The following is a 16332-nucleotide window of genomic DNA, read 5'->3' on the forward strand; positions in this document are numbered from 1 at the left end:
TGCTGAAAATGTCTCAGGCACTGGCAGAATCTAAGTCAGAGTCCAGAAGGTTTTGCCAATGCAGAATATTTAATTTATATTCTGTGTGTGTTGTCATATGTGTAACGCTTCACTTATAGGAGTTATTCGGGGTTTGTGTGAATTCAGACTAAGTCTGGTTTTCAGTCTAGAAAAAGATCTATTTAATTTATTTATTTAATTTTAATTATTTAAGACATTTGTCCTTGCAGGGATAGAAGAGGAAGCAGGATTGTCCCTCAGGCTCACCGGGCTCAGGATCAGCTTTCGGGCCTGCACCCAGGAATCCCCTCAGGCCCGAGCAGGGCCTGCCTGAGCCCCCGCACATCCAGTTCCAGTTTAGGCTGCTCGGGCCCGATTTCCAAGGGAGCTCTCCTGGCTGTTCTGCAGCTTCAGCTGTGGGAAAAGGACCGGGGTGGCTTTTCCCGACGTGGGAACCCTGCGGTCCCGCGGGGCTCCGCAGCCCGGGCAGCTGCCGCTGTCACTCGCGCCTCAGCGGGGGCCGCGGCACCTCCGTGACACTTCACTCCTGAAACAACAGCAGCCATCCCCTCCCGCTAAACCCCGTTTGTTGGCTGAGGCAGCCACCTTTAACCTTCGTAAAATCAACATCTCTGCGGTCAAGCACTGAAAAACGCATGGGAAAAATGGCACGGATGGAGGTGGGTTTGTGAGGGGCGCTGCCGTAAGCAGCTGAAGGCTGGGAGACAGATTTATCTTGGAGGTTTTTATCTGTCCATTCTGGGATCTCCGCAGGTGAGGAGCAGAGAGCAGAGGGCAGGAGAGATGGAGAAGGGACAAGGACAACCACAGCAAGAATCTGTGGAGGAGAGGAGTGGAGAGGAGAGAAGGGAGAAGGGAGAAGGGAGAAGGGAGAGAGGAGTGAGGGGAGAAGGGAGAGCTCCAGCACTGGGAGAGCTGAGGAGGAACTGCCAAGCATCTATCATATTGAACATTTCAATAGTGTTCTCAGCCTTTCTGGAAGAATAAAAGAATAGAAGAAGTGGAAAGCTTAGACTAATAGAGGCAGTGTACCTAGAAAGGAAAATTTATCTCCTACCAACGAAAGGTAAAGAGCCACGTGATTAAAGGGTACTATTAAAAGACATCAGATATTGCACAAAATGGCATGAAGTGTTAACTTACATTTTGATGTAATTCCATATGACAGATCAGTCGAGTTTAAAAGGCCTGTATTTGCAGGAAATCAGTATTAAATTCTTGATAATTTGAAGGAGAAGATTTAGAGAGGAAGTCTGCGTTCCTTCTTAAAAAGAAATAAATTAAAAAGCGGCTATTTTGTAACAGTGATATCACAGTTGTATGATACCTTTATCTCTCTTCTCCCTAAACTTCTAAGAACAACTTTTCAGTCAATTTGTAGGGAATTTTGAAGCACAAATTTATATGTAAAGTCAGAGAAATAGTGTTGAAGAGAAGATGCCAAACAACCAGCTCCTCCATCTGCAGTCGTATAATGAATATCTGAAGTTAAGTGAGTAAATAATGCTTTTGGATCCGAAGACTTTTGCCTAAAACGTGCTGAGCCAGAGTGTCTGCCTTGCTCTGCAGCTGGGGAGCTGGCATCACCACCACCAGCATTTCTAATTTAATGATAATGTTTCCCTTAGCACTAAGTCAATATTTCCGGGATTAATTAAATAGGATGGCTTCACAGTAGTGAAGAAAAAAAAAGAGAAATCCTGCTTCAGGTAGAGGAAACATCAAGAAGTGTAAGAGACACTTACATGATAATTTATCTTAGGACAGAGAGCAGTAGAAGCAAAAAGCAGAAGAAAGAGGGGGTCAGCTTTAAGTTTGCAGAAATAATAAAAGAAAAAAATACTAGCTGGAAGCTGCTGTAATGTTACATAATGTTTTGTTCCTAAAAAATTGACATGAAACCCTAAAAAAAACCAAACCAAAACAAAAACCCAAAAGGTCCTGCTGTCATTGAAACTGGGAAATTAGACACAATAAATTCTAGGATGGGTAGATGCATACATGTTTTTCATGTACCTTGGCTATCTTCCCACTTAATTGGGATTTTTTTTACACTATTTGTTTAAAACATTGTCTTTTGGTTTCTCTCTACTATTAAGAAGTGAGTATGAATGCAAATAGAAATATATTTATAATATTGAGTGAAATTTAACAATTACAGGAAGCAAAGCATGTTCTGTTTTTTCAGCAGCTGTGTGCTAAAGGAGCAAAGATCTTGGCTTGCAAGTCTAGACACAACTTCTGTATTCCTTGCTTGTCTCCCCTCTTGAAGTTCTTTTTGTGGATTTGAGGCCCAGTACCGTGTAAAGATGAGGAATATCCCTCCCTTGAAAGGTCATAAAAGCAAATCGTGTCTCAGCTACAACATTAATCCTTAAGACAGGAAAGACCACTTGCCAAAAATTTTGATAAATCATCTTTTTTTTTAATGACTCCTGTCTTTATGTTGTGCATGCTATTGTAGCTATTTCATGGAGAGCTGAATGTCCTTAACAAGGTCCAAGGCAGCAGAAACTTTCTCTTGAAGCAAGAATATTTTGTAAGTTCAGCAAAGGAACACAGAGTTTGACTGGCAGATAGTTTGAAAAACACAAGATTAGCTCAGCTTTTGGCAGGTTGCAAAACTTTTCTGTTCTTTTCATCAGATGACATGAAACAGGAATCATGCATCCCCAAGGAACAGAGAGGAACAGAACACTCAGCCTTTTAAACCATTTTTTGTGGATATGGATTAACAAATCTACGCTTAGAATTCAGCTTGTGGTTCATATATTTTGAGGCAGAGCAGAATGCAACATTTTCATTTTGAATTTTTGCTGTATTAAGAATCCCATATGTTTCTGGAGATTCTAATAAATAAGTTTGTAGGATTATCTGACAAGTGATAAACTTCTCCATTTCTTCAGTGCCAAGAGGTCTGCACTACTTTTCTTGAGATCACCCTTTGCCACTGCCTTTACCATTGTGCTCTTTGATCTCCTTCAGTGGAGCTAGTTTAATTAAAGGCAGTTAAATGAAAATTTTGTAAAGGATTTTTAGAGGAGCCAGAATTGTTGACTGTAAAGGATTTTTTTTTTGCCTAAATTATAAAAACATTCATTAAGTTATTATTATGTGGAATGTAGTCACAGAATGTTTTGAAGAGATCAGAGTAAATTCCAATATAAAAGGTGTCCTATGTGATTCTGCCTAGTAATTAAAGTTCAGTCAGGTGCCATTTTCTCAGGGAATTCTGCTGAAATCACAGAACACATTGTGTTGCATTACACCTTAGAACTAGAACAACAACGACCTGTTTCTCTTCAGTTTAAATTCTCTTTTCCAGGAAGTTCTGCTGCGAAGGAACTAATTGTTATGGTGGAGTATCTCCCTCTATTGGTGCATTTTTAAATGCAATGTAACTATGGTTCTCTTTTCATTGCAGGAATTTCACTGGTTTTGGAACACTGTAAGATATGCAGCCCATGAGAAGTGAATTTACTGTCAGCTTCTGTCCTGGAAATAGAGGCCCTGAGGGATGGAGGTTTTGAGAGCAGAGGTTATGTGCTGGCCTCCCTCGAGGTGTTTCTCTGCAGCCTAAGCCTTGAACCAAATTTTCATTGCCTGATGATCTGTCCTCCACGAGGTTCCAAGGCTACAGAAAACTGTTCATGATGTGCAGCATATGGATCTTTGCATACAGAAAGGGTAAGTGAATGCAGCATCCTCATGTTACATGATTCATCATCATATCACCTTATATATGATAATCATTCATTATATTATATAAACTCCTTGGTTTATATGTAGCCAATAGTCTATAAAACCCTTTTCCTCCCTGAATTTTTGTGTAAGTGTGCTGCTCACGAGCACAGTTTGCTTTGGAAAATAATTTACAGAAATCATTTTAGCCTGCTGCCTTTGCATGAAGCAGCAATTTAGAAATTTTCAAAGGATACTTTGTTTTCACACCACGAGGTGGAGATGTCTACCTTGCAATTCTGGCTAAAGAAAAAACTGGGAAGTTGTGTCTGAGGTGTAAAGAAAACAGTGCCTTCCCCCTCCCCTCCTTCCACTTAGAAATAAAAAAATGAAATGAAATGAAATGAAATGAAATGAAATAAAATAAAATAAAATAAAATAAAATAAAATAAAATAAAATAAAATAAAATAAAATAAAATAAAATAAAATAAAATAAAATAAAATAAAATAAAATAAAATAAAATAAAATAAAATAAAATAAAATAAAATAAAATAGTAAAAGGCTAAAAGTGTGAAGATGCTTTCTCAAGGACCTCCGTTATTCTTTTGGTTTACATAAAAAATAATTAAAAAAACCAAACCAAAACAAAAACCACCTGAATTGCATCACCTGTCCACTGCTTGGTGAATCTGTGAATTTCCATGGATTTTCCACAGTCTGTTCCACAGCCCCTTGGGCAGGATTTGCTTACCCAACCTTCATGATGGAGCTTCCAGCTGAGGGGCAAGAAAAACCAGCGAGGAGCCCCTTGGTGTGAAGGAAACCCACGCCTGGGCACAGGGAGCTGTTGATGAATTCCCAGCTGGGACAGTTCTTGTAGGAAAGGCCAATGCTGAGGTGTAGAGCCAACAGAAGCACACGAGGTCAGACACTGCAGCTTATGGCAGAGGAGGAGGGAAATCCTGGCTTCAGACAGGACAACTCGGGATTTATGAAAAGAGAATTTTGGAGACTCCTTTTTGGGATAGAACGAGGGCAAGCTCAGGAGTGGGGGCCGAGCCAGACTCCCTGAGCCTTGTGGGATCTTTGGGTGCAGGGACAAGGCTCTCCCAAGGTTTGCTGAATTTATGCTTCCCCTCTCCCTGGTTGTAGTCCTTGCCTTGTGGCTCTTTCCTCATTTGATTTTATTTTATAACTTATACAACACAGGGCCCTGCAGCAAATTAGAAGTGTTTTTGCCAGATTGTTGTCTGGGGGTAAGGGGAGATGTTAATTTTCCTCTGGTCATTGGGCTGTTGCTATTGTGGGAGAAATGTGTGTGAGGAACAGAATTCTGTGCTAGAAGGTGACTGTGACAGTCACTCCTGTGGTTTGGTGCTCAAAGACAGTGAGGCACCATGGTTCCTGCTGTGACTCAGGATGCAACAGTTACGGTTTATGGAGAAAAAATTTGATTTTCACATTTTCTTGAGTTCTTTTTAGTTCCATGCATGATTAAAAAAAAACCAAACAAAAAAAAGGTAAAATTTTTCTAGTGGATGTTTTATTTTTTAAAGTGTCAAGCAAGTGGCTCCCCCCCAGAAATTAGCAGTTTCTTCAGCTGGAATGGTCTCTGTGGTTGCCATGACAGTGACTGGCAGGATCATAGCACAAAGGTGAGGAGCCTGTAAGTTGGAGGAGGCCTCATGTAGGGTTTGATTGATAGAAAAAGTGATTTTTAGCTTGGTAAGAAAGAGTGTGAGCAGCTCCTCCACTTGCCCCTTGCTGGGTTCCCAGGGCCTTAAGCCCTCTAGCAAATAAGGAAGTATTTGCCCAGAAGCTATGAGAACAGAAGCTGATCTAAAAAAAAAACAACCCAAAAACCCAAGGAATTCTATTTATTTCTGAAGGACTCAAAATTAAAAAAAAAAAAGTAAAAAAGCTAAAAATGGGGTAAAGAGGAGCTACTGATTCCAAAGTCTGTATTACACTGTGACCAGCTGTAGCTAGGAGGATATGGGGCTCCTGACAGATTGAAACACCCTGGCATTTGGGTTTGAGTTGGATATTTGTCTCTTGGCCAGTCAGTCTGGCTGGTTAACATCACCCTCACTCATCAGAGAGAGCCCTGCAAGATCAGGTTGATGCCACAGGATTCCTGCTCTGATTCCCACTGTTGCTTCTTACCCATGTTTTTTAGGGGACACTTTAAGATACAAAGCTGCTGCACCTGTGCATGCTGTAATTAACAAATCCTCAGTTCCCCTTTAGTGGTAAAGACCAGTAGACTGGTAAGGTTCACTGGAAATGAAAAATCTTTGACTGAATTTTTATTACTATAATGTTCTAATTGTCAAATCTGCTGAACACATGAATCAACCACAAGTTAGGATGTGTTTGTAGGTCTAACATAATATTCCCATTAGCAACTAGTGAGTTCTTAGAAAAAAAAAATAAGAGGGGAAACCATGGAAGAAATACTTTTATGATGCTTTGTTTATGTTTGCTGGTGTTGTTTCAGGCCTACAGAAGTATCTCAGTTCTGTAGATCAGTAAAATGTGAGAAGAAGAGTGGGAGATACACTTCTGCTAGCACAGAATCAGTGAGGGTGGAAAAGGCCTCTGAGTCCAGCCTGGGACCCAACAGCGCCTCATCAGCTAAAGCACAGCAGAGTGCCACATCCAGGCCTTCCTTAAACACATCCAGGGATGGTGATTCCACCACATCCCTGGGCTTCCAAGGTCTAATCACCCTTTCTGTGACGAAATTCTCCCTCATGTCCAGCCTAGACCTCCCCTGGTGCAGCTTAAGGCTGTGTCCTGCTGTCCTGTCCCTCGTGCCTGGGAGGAGAGGCTGCCCCTTTCAGCCTCCTTGCAGGCAGAATGTGATTTATGCTTGTGATTAAATACATGTTTGATAAACAGCTGGAGCCAAGCTATCAGGATATTGTAATAATATTCCTCTTTTTATTTGGCAGCAATCAGAAACCCTGGTTTCTAGCCATGAATGACCCAAATCATAAGACATTTTTAACATGCAAATGCATGTGGTTTCATCAGAAAAGGTGGGAAACAGGGACCTGAAAGCTAAAAGGATTTTCCCATGATTTCCACCATATAGCTGGAGGTGTCTGTGTTACACCTACAGCTGGAATTAGATATTCAGGAGCTCAGCACTCAACAGGGATAAATTGCCTTATCAAGTTGTCTGTTCTGCCACTAGAAGCCAACAGCAGGAGAAGACTTAAAGGCCTCAGATACCTGCTCTGTTCAGTTCTGTGCTGGGCTGTCATCCCAGTGCAAGTAGGAAATGGCCAAAATTAAACACAAACTGACATTAAATTCACGCTTTTAGAATACTGTAGGCTAGGTCTAATTAGTAATTACCACTTATTTATTATGAACAAGTAGAATTTTAATTAGGCTGATTCAAGCCTCAGCTACTCCCTCAGATTGGATTGGTAATTAAGGTAGTTCTTGTACTAGTAATTATGGTTTACCATGCAATTACTCTCCCTTCTACCCCCAAAAAAGCATCGAATTAGCCATGAGTGGAATTATATTTATCACAGGACCCTGTGCAGTAGAGACTTTACAAATAAATACAAACAATTAGAAAAACCACCCAGAGTGCTGTGCCAGCACAGTAATTAGGGTTTGAAGGCAGGAATTTTTGCTGAAGCCAAACTGGCTGGGTTGTCATTCAAGAGAAGCAGCCCTGAGGGAGTGTCCCCAGCCTCTGGCTCTCCTGGTCCCCTCCCAGGAGCTGAGCCAACAGGAGGAACAATGCAGAGGATAGAGTGTTCTACCAACATGATCCTGGAGCAAGGAGCAAACTTTGTGAATTCACCAGTTTGGTGTTTTCTGAGATGTCATGGTGACCCCAGTGGGTGACTGGCAGATGACCAAGCCACACCAGTACAAGGCTGGTGCAGGGTATTTCAGCAAATAGAAGTGTAAACAAAAGGGTAGCAAGCATAAGCTAAGCCTGAATTCTTCCCTTGCCCAGAGAATTAGAAAACAAACTTATTTTCCTAATATTTGAATTCTAGTCCCTATAGCTGCAGTCATTATTTCAGTGATAATTTTGAAGTGTTACGCTCTTGTACAGGCTAAGGAATAAATCAATTTCTGACCTTCTCTCTCCTCTTTCCTTACAAAAATGCATTTGTCTGGCCTTGTAGCCCAAGTGTAGAAATCTGTGCCACAGAGCTTTGGACTTTCAGAGATGGAATAACTATCCCCCTTCATTATCACTTTAACATTGGAAGGCCATCTAAAAATCAATTGGTTTTATGTATCATCAGTAGGGGATCATGGACTAAATCCTAGTGTATATAGATTTTAAGGGCCACTTTAAAAATAAACTTTTAAGTTAGTAGCTTTGCCTCACCCAGTATACAGAAATAGTGAACATTTTATGCTTCAATTTGTTTAACCATCCAAATATGCATGAACACATTGAATTTCTTTCAGAACATGAAGAATTGTCCCAAGTTTAAAGTGTTAAACTGCTTTTAACCATAGAAACAAAATAAAAATCATCTTCTGTTTGTAAGTTCTCATACCTTGACCAACTTTGGGTCTGTGTTTGCAGGAGTGAGAATTGCCTCTCTCCAAAGACCATCTTCTGACCACAGGAGTCAGTCCTAGGCCTTCAGATGACTGTGAGGTTGGGGTTTTGCCTGAATTATGATAGGTAATGGTACATTTTCCAATCTCCCAGGTTTCCAACAGAGTTAATGCTGCACAGGGTCTTTCTCTTTTGGAATTTGCTCTCTGCTACTGTTTCTTCTTAGGCAGTTAGCATATCTAAGGACTCCAGCTCAGTGTGGAAGGCAGGAAATTCTGTATTTGTCCAAAGCAGAGCTGTACAGACACTGTGGCTTTCATACCAGAGTAAGATATTAAGGAATGTTTCAGGCAGAATCCTGCCACAAACTCTCTCTCCTGCAATACAACACTGGCACAAGAAAACCCCTTCTTTTCTTCTGTGTCATCTGCCTGGAAGCCTCCTTCCCTGGGCTTATACCAGCAGGGTGTTCTTATTTGAGAGGTATTGGTTTCAATAGTTTTGTGGAGTAAAAATCTATTACCAAATAAAAAGGGTAGAAGAAACTAAACAAATAGAGTCTTACAATAGAAATATTCATGTGTTTGTACCAGCAAAAAGCACATGTACTCCCACTGATCATGCCTTAGATTTAATCTTTGTTTTTAAAGAGTAATAATTTCCCATTTTCTATAAAGTAGAGACAAACAGAAAATTAACTTTCGGTGTACCTGTCATGTGTAACCACCATTCAGGGATGAGTTACTAAATACATTGTTAGCTACTGTTTACAGAACAAAGAGAAAGAGTTAGAAAATGAAATGTATTACATATATTCTCCTCTGATTATTGTAATGATTTTTATCATGTGCCAAGGATTAGAAAATAATCATTAAGGACTGATATTGCAGTAAAAGGATTATTTCTCACAGTAATCTGTGGGGTCTTTGTGTCTTGAGCACATATTCATTAATTTATCAGAGTCTAAAAAATGCACACAAATTGGTCTTCCTGTGCCTTAAAGCATTAAGTTTTCAGGATAAATAATAGGTTTGGAGAAAACACCCAAATCCTCCATTTGCTATCTCTAAAATGAACACAAGAAATATAGAATACAGGTAAAAGAAGGGTTTGCCTGTCCTCCTTCTGTCTGCAATAGAGTCATTGTATGTGTCAGGGAAAAAAGGGATAGTTGTAATGATTCTGTTCTTTCTGCCACTGAAGCACACAGAGGACAGTAAAATTTACTGACATATTTTGGAAAAAGAAATGTGTTATTTGAAATGAAGGGTGGATTGTTCTTTATAAAGTAATGTGAAGAAATGTGGGGGTTTTTTTCTTTCTTTTGTTTTTTAAAAAGAATACCTAAGTTCCAGTCATGAGTCTAAGGCAACTCTTTTTTTCCATTTCACTTAGATGTGATTTTTGATCTTGAAAGGCCTTAATAATACAGTGAGGAATGCAATTCAGAGATAGGCTGTAGAAGTGAGTGGATTCTGAATGGCATAATAAATAATTAAATTACAATTATTAACAAAAATACTTGCCATTAAAGGAAAATAGACTGAGGATGTCCATAAATTCCCTTCACCAGCCTTGCATAATTTATGTTGACAAAAGAAGGCTCATAATAATTTGTCCTCATGGCTGTAAAATATGACATGATAATTCTTCCTATTTCAGTAAGAACGATCTACCATGCAGACAGCACAGAATAGAACATTTGTATCATAGTAACTCAAACTACCAATTTAAGTTAGACAAATGAAAAAAAATAGGCCCCAGCCCACACACTGTGGCCTGGCACAGAGCAGCATCCAAAGATGAATGCAGATGATGAGATTAATTTGTTGGGTCCTTACTTATCACCTAGAGCCTGAGGCTTCGTATATTGTGAGGTAATTTCCTGATGCATGCCCAACGTGCTATTTCAGCTTGGCTCCAGCCAAACAGAGCAATTTACTGCAGCCAGAAGGGGCCAGAATTACCACATCTCTCATTATTAAAATGCACTCACAGTTCAGCTCTTTGACACCTGAGCCTTAGGTCTGCCATGGGCTTCTGCTCAGGCTGGCATGTGAAAGTTCTCTTTCCTTTGGTCCATCTCATGCCTGTTGCTTTTTGTCCCTGGGACATTTTATACAAGAGGATCTCACAAGTTCTGGTGCACTGTTTTCTTGTTTGCACTTATCTGTGTGTTGGTGTTTGAGCATGTCTTCTCTTGATGAAGTTTGAAAGAGATATTTCCCAGTGCTGCAGCAGCTCTCCTGCACGTAGGGTCAGTCTAAGGGACAGAGCTGGGACACCTTAGAGGGTCACACTGCCGTATGCCACAATTGTCTTCACTGTTTTCCTGATCAAAATGTGCCCTGAATCATCCTGGTGGCTTTAACAAATACCTTAGAGAGCTGCAGATTAATATGATTCTTTAAAGGCAGCCAGCAGCCTTCGTCTGCCTGGGAGGTTCTGGCAGTCCCTGCAGGAGTCCATCCCTTCCTGCTGCCCTTCAAGGGCCGTGCATGAGGCAGCTCCATCCGTCAGCCAGAGGTGCCTGCAGAGTGAACACAGAGGTGCTCCATCATTTGTCTTGGACAGACACAGGGAGCTCTGTCTGCAATCACAAACTGACATGAAAATTTCTCACAATTTAGTATATTGTACAGAGTAAATGGAGTTCAGTTTGGGTTTTTTTTTTTAACTTAAATAATTTAAATAACAATATCTGTGGGCTCCTGTTTTCCTGTGTGCAGTCCCTGGCATGCTGTGTCCCTGACGAAAGAGTACGTCTAATAAACTTTTTATTTTTATTTACCAAAAATGGATTGTGTTTGGAAGTCTCTATCTAGTGTCTATCACACTACCTCTTTCATTTCAGTTGGAATTGTTTTTTCCTGCAAATTGCTATTAAGAATCAAAGCATTCACAGAGAGGAAGATTTTTAGGCTTGACTGTTGGAAACAAAATATTGCATAGTACCCAGAGCCATTCTGAGTGTTCCTACATGCTTTATGTGATTCCGAAGAAAGATGAGCAATTTTCTTACACTGGACTAATTAGTATTTAGCTTTGTAATATGAAAATAAGAAATTGCTCTGATGACCTTTGAAGTCAGTGAAAAAGCTTATTTTGACATCATGATCTGACTGCAGTGTTTCCACATTTCTTTGCTCATGGAAGAGTCTTCCTTGTTGTACATTTAAAATGTAGTGGTAAATGTTTGCTGGTGAACTCAATAATTTAATTCTCCTCAGCAATATTGCTGGTTGATTATCCACCAGGCTTGCATGTGCTTTTGTTTTACAGGACATAAATAGCTGCCCAGTCCTGGGAGCAAGATAAGATGCAATTCTTTGAACTGCAGGAAGGACAACACGAGTGAGTGACAGCAGCAAACCCGTGAGACTGGGGGAGACAACTTTAATTTATTTGTACAGCATGCACATGGAAGGGTCCTTCCCTCCTGTTTGGGTAATGATAAATGACAAGATGTCGACAGTTATTAATTAAACTGCCTGGCATAGCAATGTACATGATGATAAGACCTAAGAAATGTGTAGCATTCCTCCTACCCCATCATGAGAATGAGGCCCCTCCACTGTTCTCTGGCACAGCAGAGATTAGACTAAAGCATCAATATTCCACTACAAGCTGGCTACCTAGTAACTGCCTGAACACAGGGCCCTAAAAATTGAAATTCTCCCTCATGTGATGTGTAGTAATTAAACTTCAGCATTCTTTCTGCAGGAAATGTTTCTCCTGTGTTGTTCCCACAGATTGTGCTACAACAACAATTTTAGCCCCATGAACTATTAACCAATTATGAAGGGATTTTCTCAGTCTGCTTTAACTGAGGATCAAAGACAAAACCCAATTTTTTTTCTTGCCAGTTATTGTAATTTAAGATGCAAAACCAGGCATGCACAGGACTCAAGGCTTTGGTCAGTCAAACAAAATGGACTTCGTAACTCAAATCCATTTAAACTTTTCTGATTTGCCTTGCTAATATTCCATCTGCTTTTCTTCCTTAACAAATACATTGCTACACAATTGCAATACATTTATTCTATTCTACTTCCATTTATTTCTTTCACATCCATATCTTTTATGTATGTGCTACTTGGAGCTAAGTATGTCTATATACTGCCCAGTAACTCAGAATGAAATTTTTGAAAATTAACTAATTTTAAATTGCCATGGGCTGCAGATGTGAAGAATCCTTCTGTTATTACTGCTAAATGTTTTTATTCTGGCTGATTAGTATGGCTTTTTTGGCCTTTCTTACATAGAAGATCTTTTTTTAAACTACAAAAATGCAATCTGGGTGATTGTCCTTTAAATACTGTCTTAGGAGCCAGATATCAAAAATCAGTACAGCTCCACAGAAACTCATATCAGTTGCAGTTATCTCTTGGGCATGACTTTCCTCTTAGTTATGTTTTTGGGGGTTTTTTTTTGGTTTTTTTTTAAGTTTTCTGGACCAGCCTTTCACCAGACTTGTGTGTGAGGTCTCCCTGAAGAGCCAGGTCCAAATAAATTTTGCCATAACTGTCATTTCCCTAAAGACCACCCATAAAAAATGTTTGCATGAATGCCCTTTGGCCTGTGCCATTCTATCTACACTCTAAATATATATTAGAATTTATATTTCCACTGTTTGTAAATTCAAGGTCCATTGGCATGTCTATATGTAACACATACTTCAAAATAATAGTGGTGTTTTTCAGTAAATACAGGGTGATGGCACTGCTGACCAGACCAGAATTACAGATTTGAGGGCTGTGTAGCTTAAAAGTAAATTGGATGTGGGCTGAGTTTATTGCTCACATGCAAACTGCCAGCTCAGACTGTGCTACAAACCAGTTGCACACATCCAATGGCCCCTTTGAGGTTCCAAATCCCCAAAATAATGAAGAACTAGTTAAAATCCTTACAAGTTAGACAGACAACCCTCCAAACAGAAAAAAGGGATCTGTCTGAGGGTATGATGCTTGGATTCTGAGATTATGCCAGTTTTCCCACTAAGGATGTCCTATTCACTTACTCCTATCAGTGGACAATGCTCCATTGAATATTTGCATTTATTAACACTTTTCATTCCACAAAGTCCTGTTGTTCCACTGCAAGTGCAAGTTCAATCCTTATGACTGTTTCTGATTTCTCAATGCCATATTAGAGATGTTACTGAAAAGAAACAGTTCTAGAGAAAAGTATCTTTTCCAGTTGACCCATTTTTGACTCCTAGAAGGAGTCTGGACACCTCTCTGATTTGAAGATTAATTTATTTGGAAGCCCATACTAATTGGTGATCAGGCTTATATACACATATATTTTCACTGGAAGTCTATGGTGTTGTTTGTCCTCTTCCTCCCCTCAATAATTTCCTGATAGCACTACTTTTGTTTCTAGACATGCAGAAATTCAACATGAGTGAGAAGTTTTGGGTTTTGAGCGCTACCCTTAATCTCAAGAACAATTTTAGGAGAAAACTATCACTTTTAAAACTAACTTCTCCTGCTAATTTGACTAGGGAAAAAAATAAGGCCCTGCAAATAGCAAAACTCTCCAAATGGGAAAGTAATTACCTTAAATTAAGCCTTATTTCTGGTTATAAAAAAAACCCAACAAAACAAGAAACCAACAACCACCCAATTCTAAAAGCATGTTGGGCAGACTGGAAGCATTAGAGTTAAATACTGGCCAGTTTTTAGTGAAAGGGAAGGAAATAGATGGGAGGAAGGAAGGAAGAAGAGATTAGAGAAATTGAGAGATGTAAATAGTCTCAGAGGAGCCACCGTGTCCCAAAACCTCTCCTAAGGGAAGTTTTTACACCAAAGAATCTGGAGGCCTGAATGAAGAATGACATCACTTATTTATTTAGCCAGAGCTGAGTTGTTTTCTTAATTGAAATAACCTCATGCTGCAAGCATTAAATTGTTGGTGGAGTGATAATGATGTCTGTTTAATTTAGGGGCTTGATAACCATGAAATAAATGCCCTGTTATTCCTTGGTTTGAGAGTATATTTAAATTGCCTGGAAAGACATGAACTAGAAAGCTTGAGCCTTAGGGTTAATGCTCCAAACAGCCTGATGTGGGAGTCTTCAGGGGGGAGATGCATGACTTTGGATTTGTAACTCAGTCAAGGATTTGGGGCTACTCCCCTTTGAGATGAAAATGATGGTATTACCCTTCTGGACACCATGAACAGACCAACGTGTTCTCAAGTTCATAAGAAAATTCCCAATTTCCATCTAAAGTGCGAGTTCCCAGGTGTCATGACAGGCCCACTGGTATCAGCTGTAATCTGAGTGCCCAATATGGGGCACATCACACACTGCCTCACCTGGGAGGGTTAAAATGGGTGTTTATGGCTCCAGAAGAACTTAGAGCAGACTTCCAACACCTAAATAGGGTCTACAGGAAACATGGGCAGCCCTCTGCATCAGGGAGTCAGGGGACAGATGGAGGGGCAGTGGTTTTAAACTGGAAGAGGGTTAGATTTTAGGAAGAAATTCTTTACTGTGAGGGTGGTGAGGCACTGGAACAGGTTGCCCAGAAAAACTGTGGCTGCCCCATCCCTGGAAGTGTTCAGTTATCTGTACACTGGGATGTGGTAAGGGTGAAGTGTTTTAAAGGCTCTCTTTGTGTTTGTTATGTTGCAGAATTAGCAGGGCATGTGCTGATGAGTTTTACCTCTATTCAGGTTTTACTAATTAGTTTTATTGTCCTCTTTTTATAGTGAGAACTTGTTCTCATAGAAGAACAGTGAAAGCTTTTAGGATTGAAAGAAAGTTCAGGATGCAGCGTGAGAAATGGTTTACAGAGACAGAAGAATCAGCATTACTTCCCCCCTTTACTCTTGAGACACACTGTGTTTGTTTTACTCTGCCCAGAGTAAAATTCATTTTGGAGAATAATATAAAAAAATGCAGCAAAGCCCCATATTCCCAATTTAGTGAAATGGCAACAAGGCATCATGAGCCTTGTCCATGGAACTCTGCTGCTTGACTCTCCAACATTCAGTTATAAAAACTGTTTCCACAATTCTGGGGAGAAAAATGTCAATCCCTTGAAAAAACTTTGACTTGAATTGTCCTTTGATGGCTCTAGGACTGCAAGGAGAGCAGCTGCACTGTTTTGTGTAACTAAATTACATTGGCTGCATGTGCTGCAAGTTCTGCAATTTGTGCTGGCTTTATTTTAAATGCTGAGTTATTTTAGAAGTGGACTTCCATTACTGGCCTGTCAAGGGGAGTTCCATTTTATCAAATTTCAGGTTACAGCTGCACAGCATGCTCAATCCAAACTCCAGCTACATATAAATATGTTATATGATAATTTAAGGCTTTCAAGGCTGTTTATTATAGAAAAGTTGTTCTGTGTGCCCATATGCTGCACTAATTTGAGTGAAACAAGCTAATTATAAGTTGATGTCATATGGCTAAAAAAATACATGTTTATTCCTTCCATATTTCACAATGCTGACTTTCTCAACCACACTTGCAGAACACACATGTGATGTGTATTCTGGGCCTAGGACTTCATTGGACAAAGTTACTCTCTTTATTGAGAAATTTCTAATTAAAAAGATGAACATTGTGCAAAATCTTTGGGGTCTTGTGGATACCAGCAGGGTCCTTCTTCTGCTGGTGGGTTTATTTTTCACTGAATAATAGCAGAATTGTATTTTTGCCAGAAAAAGAAATGAAGTAAGCACAGTGACTATTTTAAGCCAGTGAGTGTATTGTAGAGAATGTGCCACAGTCTACACAAATTGTTGGGAATAAAAATGGGCAGAGTGGGAAAGCAGAATTGGAGAAATCATGAATTCTGTCTGAAAAAAGCGATTTGATTGCTTTTCTGAGGTCTGTCCGTTATGGCATTGCTAGTTCTGACAGGCAGCTGGCTCCAGCCAAGGGAAGGTAAAAGCAGTGACCTGTTACTATTTAGACCTCAGCAGCACCTAAATGATGCACAGTTGTGCTGTTTTATTGCAAAAATGATAATGCAGACATTGACTCTCGTTTGAAGAATTTATGATTTCAAAGTAAAACTATCTAATGCTTTTGTAGAAGGAGCACACAGCAGGTCACTGCCC

The 16332-nt window shown here is 39.9% G+C and overlaps 1 long non-coding RNA gene across 1 annotated transcript; it reads left to right on the forward strand.

Annotated features, from left to right (window-relative positions):
• Nucleotides 1-345: 345 nt before the first annotated feature.
• On the forward strand, nt 346-14658 carry LOC131588887 (uncharacterized). Its single transcript, XR_009279664.1, has 3 exons — nt 346-680; nt 3446-3708; nt 11539-14658. It is a non-coding gene; the product is annotated as an uncharacterized LOC131588887 (long non-coding RNA).
• The last annotated feature ends 1674 nt before the right edge of the window (nt 14659-16332 follow it).

This window comes from Poecile atricapillus, chromosome 27 (assembly GCF_030490865.1).
Source record: "Poecile atricapillus isolate bPoeAtr1 chromosome 27, bPoeAtr1.hap1, whole genome shotgun sequence".
Classification (NCBI taxonomy): Eukaryota; Metazoa; Chordata; class Aves; order Passeriformes; family Paridae; genus Poecile; species Poecile atricapillus.